Source organism: Giraffa tippelskirchi, chromosome 4, assembly GCF_054371585.1.
Source record: "Giraffa tippelskirchi isolate mGirTip1 chromosome 4, T2T-mGirTip1v1.2.pri, whole genome shotgun sequence".
NCBI lineage: Eukaryota > Metazoa > Chordata > Mammalia > Artiodactyla > Giraffidae > Giraffa > Giraffa tippelskirchi.
In genome coordinates this window covers 81,533,604-81,539,603 of record NC_137278.1, presented here as the reverse complement: position 1 = coordinate 81,539,603, position 6,000 = coordinate 81,533,604, and the positions used below count along the sequence as shown (strand labels likewise).

The following is a 6,000-nucleotide window of genomic DNA, read 5'->3' as shown; positions in this document are numbered from 1 at the left end:
AGCTTCAGTTATGCCTGGATCGCTCCTTCATCCACCAACTTTGTCATTCAATTTCTTCCTAGTAATAAAACCATGTAGGTAAAACCCAAGAAATAAACATGAAACACTCACCCCTGCACCACATACCTTTGACACTTCTCATGTTTCCACCATCTAAAGGACCACAAATTTCGTAATGCTTTTCTCTTGAGAGTAAATAATACTTTCAAAGAAAGCTTTTCAAATATTTATCAATATAGAATACGAGCACTGTGCCAGGCGCTAGGGATACAAAGATGAATACATCCTTGCCTTGAATATGTTCGGAATCTAGGATGCAGCAGTCACTGAGCAAGCGGTAATAATAATCCAGTGTACCTGAGAGCAGGGCACAGAAAGTCAGCCCAGAGTGGGTTTGTGCTCATGGGAACGCCTTACCCTTCCACAGAGTTTTGATAGGGCATGGAGGAGTACTTCTTTGGGGGAGGAGGAGAATGTGTCAAGTAGCTTCTCAAGGGAAGCAGATTAAATCGGATGAATTGGTTTTAAACAGGTGGCAAAGAGCAGGGTATTACAGACACAGAGAGCAGCTTAAAGAGGACACAGAGACTGGGGAAATGTGTCATTGATGGAAAGAAAATAAGGTAGTTTGCCTATAGCTGAAGTGAAGAATTGATGTCTGGTGAAAATGGTAGAGAAAAGCTGGAAAAGTAGGTGGGGACAAATTGTGAAGGCCCGTACAGCAGAGGTGTTAGCTGACCGTAATACGTGCTAGTGGTGATGAATAAAAATGTCTTTAGTTTGGGCTGCTGTAACAAATTACCATAGACTGGGTAACTTAAATAGCCAAGATTTATTTCTCATGATTCTGGAGGTGGGATATCAGAGATCACAGCACCAGAAACATTGGTTTCTGGTGAAGGTCCTCTTCGGGGTTGCACACGGCTGGCTTCTCGTTGTATCCTCACATGGTAGAAAAAGAAAGAGCCCCCATGTCTTCTTATGAGGGAATTAATCCCATTCTAGAGAGCTCGAGTCTCATAACCTAATTATTTCCCAAAGGCCTCACCTCCAAATACCACCACATGGGGATTAGGGATTAAATATAATGAATTTTGGAGGAAAATGAACATTCAGTTCATAACAAACAACGTCTCTGAGATTCCTTTGTTGTTGCTGTTCACTTGCTCAGCCATGTTCCACTCTTTGTGACCCCACGGACTGTAGCATGCCAGGCTTCCCTGTCCTTCACTGTCTCCTAGAGTTTGTTCAAACTCATGTTCGAGTCGACTGAGATTCCTAGTGATTTTCTTTTTCCCGTCAGACAGTTCTTTTAGACCTCATTCCTAGTAGAGGCAAGTGGAGTCATTCCTTCTCTTTCATGGCATTCCTACAACAATGCCTGGCAAAAACAGCTCCTCTTGTTTTACTTTTTAGTTTTAACTTTGCCAAAGATCAATGGCTACCACTATGTGAGTTTCTACCTCTCAGATAATTTTTACTGTTCAAGAAACATAATCAAGGGGAAACACGTGCCACACAGGCATATGAAAGAATCCGGCTATTTTAACCTACTCCCTGAACATGAAGAACAAGTCAGCACTTTCTTTTGGAGCAGAGGGTTGGTAAGGCACTGTTCTCAGCCCATATTCCACATTTTTGTTGCAGACCTCTTCTGTGATGTATGCTGGGGAAACAGTGGTGAACAACTGAATGGATTCCTGGAAAAGCTTAAATCTCAAGGGGCTTCAAACCTTTTAAGTGTTATCAAAGAGACAGCTGAATTTCTTTAGGAAAAAAATCTTGTTAAAAGAGAAACCTATGTAAAACTTACATTACATTGTATTCTGTTTACATAAAGCAAACATTAGCATTATATTTTAATATCCTTGCAAACCACAAGATGTGAACAAAAGTGGTTCTTAGAAGGGACTGTTTCAAATCTTAGATGCTAAGTATTAGTCCGCTGTCTTCCAAAATATAACAGCTTTAATAAAATGACCTGGGGGCTTCCCAGGTGGCTCAGTGGTAAAGAATCCACTTGCCAATGCAGGAGCTGCAAGAGGAGAGGGTGGTTCCATCCCTGGGTCAGGAAGATCCCCTGGAGGAGGAAATGGCAACCCACTCCAGTACTCATGCCTAGAATATCCCATGGACAGAGTCCAGTGGGTTAGAGTCTCTGGGGTTACAAAGAGTCAGACACAACTTAGAGATGAGCATACACACACATTAGTTTGCTGTCTTCCAAAATATAACTTTGTTTTAATAAAATGACTTGGCTAGGCTTACTTACTCTTGAGTATAGCTTGCCTAAAGCTTAAAAAACATTTTATAGTCTTAGAGGTCCTATGGACTATAAAGGTCCTATACCATTCTCCCTGGTGGCTCATAGGGTAAAGTGTTTGTCTGCAATGCAGGAGACCTGGGTTCGATTCCTGGGTCAGGAAGATTCCCTGGAGCAGGAAATGGCAACCGACTCCAGTACTTTTGCCTGGAAAATCCCATGGATGGAGAAGCCTGGTAGGCTACAGTCCATGGGGTCACAAAGAGTCAGACACTACTGAGAGATTCCACTTCCACTTAAGGTCCTATAGAAGCTCCATTAGTAAATAGTTTCATATGGATTGTGAAATTAGTCTTCTGACTCTACAGAGCAATTTTTTGGTGGTTTTTGTGGGGTTTTTTGATAAATAGGAGTGCATCCATTTTTAATTCCATTCAACACATTGGTAGGAAATCTATTCAAGACCAAGTTTTCTGCAAGCCTAAATTTAAAGCTCAAAGCAAGGACAATACAGAAAGAGTGAGTGTGCAGTTTTTAATAGTTCATTTGACAGAATTTTATTTTCATTATATTGACACAAACCACAGAAGGTGAAGCTGGATAAAATCTCTATTGTTAAGCATCTGAAAACGGTTTTTACCTAAAGGGAACTCAGGACCATGGTGGGGATTGGAGGAAGGACAAAGGAGAGGGTAGGAAGAACTGAGAGAATTAACTGGAAATATATAATTACCATATGTACAATAGATAGCAAGAGGGAATTTTCTGTGTGACACAGGGAGCTCAACCCAGTGCTCTGTGACAACCTAGATGGGAAGGATGGGGAGGGAGGGGGAAGGAGACGGGTGTGGGGGGGGTTCAGGACCCAGAAGATATATGCATACCTGTGACTGATTCATGTTGATGTATGGCAGAAACCAACCCACTATTGCAAAACAATTATCCCCCATTTAAAAAAAATAAAGTGAGTTAAAGTTAGGATAACTTGATCAGTAATTCGTGCAAGACATGCACGTTTGACTCTGTCATGTGGAAGGTTCAAGATTATATCTAGAAAACGGTAGAGAAAAAGGATGATACTAAGGCAAGGAGGTGGGTTTGGGGAGGCTCAGTGACGGACGAAAGCGCGCCGGAGGCAGCAAAAGCGCGCCGAACCTCCGCGGGTGGCATTAAGCCAGGGCGCGGTGGTCAGGGCGGGGAGATGAGCTTTGGGAGAGGCGACAACCGGGCGACAAAGTCCGATGCGGGTCGAGGCGCCCGGTGAGGCGCACTCGTCTCCTTTTGCAAAAGATGCGCGGGGCACCCGCCCCGGTGAGTTGACCGCCAGCGGGAAGAGGCGGGAGCCCGCGGGGCGAGTGGAGACGGCCCCTCCCCCGGCGCCTCTGGTAGCTGGGTCAGGACGCCGCGGCCGCGGCGCTGGACCTTGGGACTCGGAAGCTCCCGGACTACTGTCCGCCCGCCGCTTCGCTCCCTACCACCCCGCCAGCAGGTCCCAGGTCTCCGACAGCAGAGAGACCAGCTCAGCGAAAACAGGTGCGTAAGCCGGTTGAGAGTGTGCGTCTCTGCTGGCCGAGGTGGGACGCGGGCAAGGGCCGAGAGCGGAGGGCCCAGGCGGCACTTCCGGCGACGGCCACCGCACTTCCGGGTCGTGCAGGCGTCCTGTCGGCCGCCGCATCGCTGCTGGGCATCCTCCCGCTGGCCCGCGGTGCTGTGTGGGGCGGCAGAGCGGGTTTACAGCGGCTCCCTCCAGCGCCGCCTTCGACCCCAGAGGTCGCCAGTATTTCCGCGCGGGTCCCCTGCTTGGGGTGCTTGGGGAGCGGGCAGCGTGCTGCCTCAGCCGGGCGGAGGCAGCAGACCCAGCTGAGTTTCCGCCGGAGACACTTGCCTTCCTCTCACTTGAGCTCCCGAGGGTCTTTCTTACCTTTCAGCCTTCGGCAAACGTTTTTTGTTTTGTTTTGGCAAACTCGGATTCTCTACTTGTTTTACAGAAAATGAAGGCTGGATTTTCAGTTCGACAAACATTTGCAAATAAGCCAAACATCAGGGAGCCCGAAATAAAGAATTATTAAATAGGAGGGAAAACGTGAAAACTGAATGAAATATGAGTATTAGAATTCACTTAGAAAGTAGCAAGTTATCCAGGTCGTGGTGGGGAATCTAATCGCTAATTCAAGGTCTCAAAAGAGAATTACCTTAAGCTTAAAATTCATGGTCACTTGTAACCCGTACTGTGTACCTTTACCTGATTTGCAAAAGTTTTCATCCATCTTCCGAGTTTATCAGAGTTCTATATTTTATGTATTTCCCCGCTACGAATCTGCTGATGAACTAAGTGAATGTATATGCTAAATATTGTTTGAAAGCATTGTAAATAACTTGGTAAAGCATACTTTGCATATCTGAAAATTAATTTTAGTTGAAACTAGAACATGAAAATTAAATGTTTTCTGAAGTTAATTTTTTATGACATGTTCTACAAAGGAATTTTGATGTAGAAGTTTCTGTAGAATCAACATTTTGATTATTTACTATTTCAGCAGAATTCTTAATTTTCATCTCTGCAAATAATATTTAATTATGTATTACATATTAATTTTAGATACCAATAATTTATAATAAAATTATATCTATTATTGTACATTATTATTAGCACCTTACAAATTGAAACATGTGGCAGGAATAATACTTAGCATCTGATTAATCTGATTGTCTAATTTCTCTCTATATATGTGTATCTATATTTTAAATCAAGATTTATTCTTTGTTTTTCTCTCTCTTTTTATCTTTCTTTCTTTCTACTGTGTGATCTTAGTTCCCTGACCAGGGATTGCCGGAGGCCCCAGCAGTGAAAGTGCTGAGTCCTCACCACTGGACCAAAAGTGCTGAGTCCTAACCACTGGACCACTAGGAAACTCCCTGGTCAACATATTTTTAAATTATTATGTTTTTATAATAAACTGCAAGTGTCTACTACTAATGTGATAATTAAATATTAAAGTTATATAAATGATGTAATATTAACTTCGAAATTATACTGCAGGCAAGCGGGTGTTCTGTTACTCTCCTGTTACTCTTTTTAATGAGTTCCTTTTTTCAAATTAATTGACTTAGCACATTCATTTTATACTGATATAAAACTCAGACATAGTTTGAGCTGTTATTCTCTAGTTCTGGTTATTTGAAACCAATACCTGCTGCATTGATTCTAGCTCTTTTTCCCAGTTGATTTTCATAGTTCTGAAGTCATATTTCAGTTCTGAACATCTCTGCCCACTCAGCATTCTCCTTTATGTCCTTGATGCTGTCTGACTCTTCATCATGCAATAGTACCAGGAGTTATCAAGGGTAACAGTTCTCATTCCTAGTTGGGTGACCTCTGGGTAAATGACTTGACAGCTCTGTGCCTCAATTTGCTTATCTGCACAGTAGAGATAATAGCAAGACCTGCCTCAAAGAGATAATGTGGGATTGGTATAATTTCTAAAGAAAGGGTCAAACAAAATTTGATAATTCTTTCTCACCTGTTTAAACCTGGTACCATCTCAGGAATAAGATCTTCCTTGGTAGATCTAGACTTCCATTTATTTACTTATTAAATTAAAAAATAATTCAAACTAGGCTATGTTTTTTTAATGTAGAGTTCAAAGAAGGCCCAGCAGGAATGAGCCAAGAAAGCAATCAATAGGAAGAGTTCTTTTGATAGACTTCAAGGTCAGCATATGAACATCCTGCATTAA

General features: G+C 42.8%; 1 protein-coding gene across 1 annotated transcript in view; it reads left to right on the top strand.

Moving 5' to 3' along the window:
• The first annotated feature begins 3,429 nt into the window (after nucleotides 1-3,429).
• RMDN2 (regulator of microtubule dynamics 2) overlaps nucleotides 3,430-6,000 on the top strand; it is a 65,933-nt gene continuing 63,362 nt past the window's right edge. Inside the window, exon 1 of the mRNA XM_081596188.1 lies at nucleotides 3,430-3,796. The gene's annotated coding sequence lies outside the window, so the exon portion shown is untranslated. The remainder of the gene's footprint in view (nucleotides 3,797-6,000) is intronic.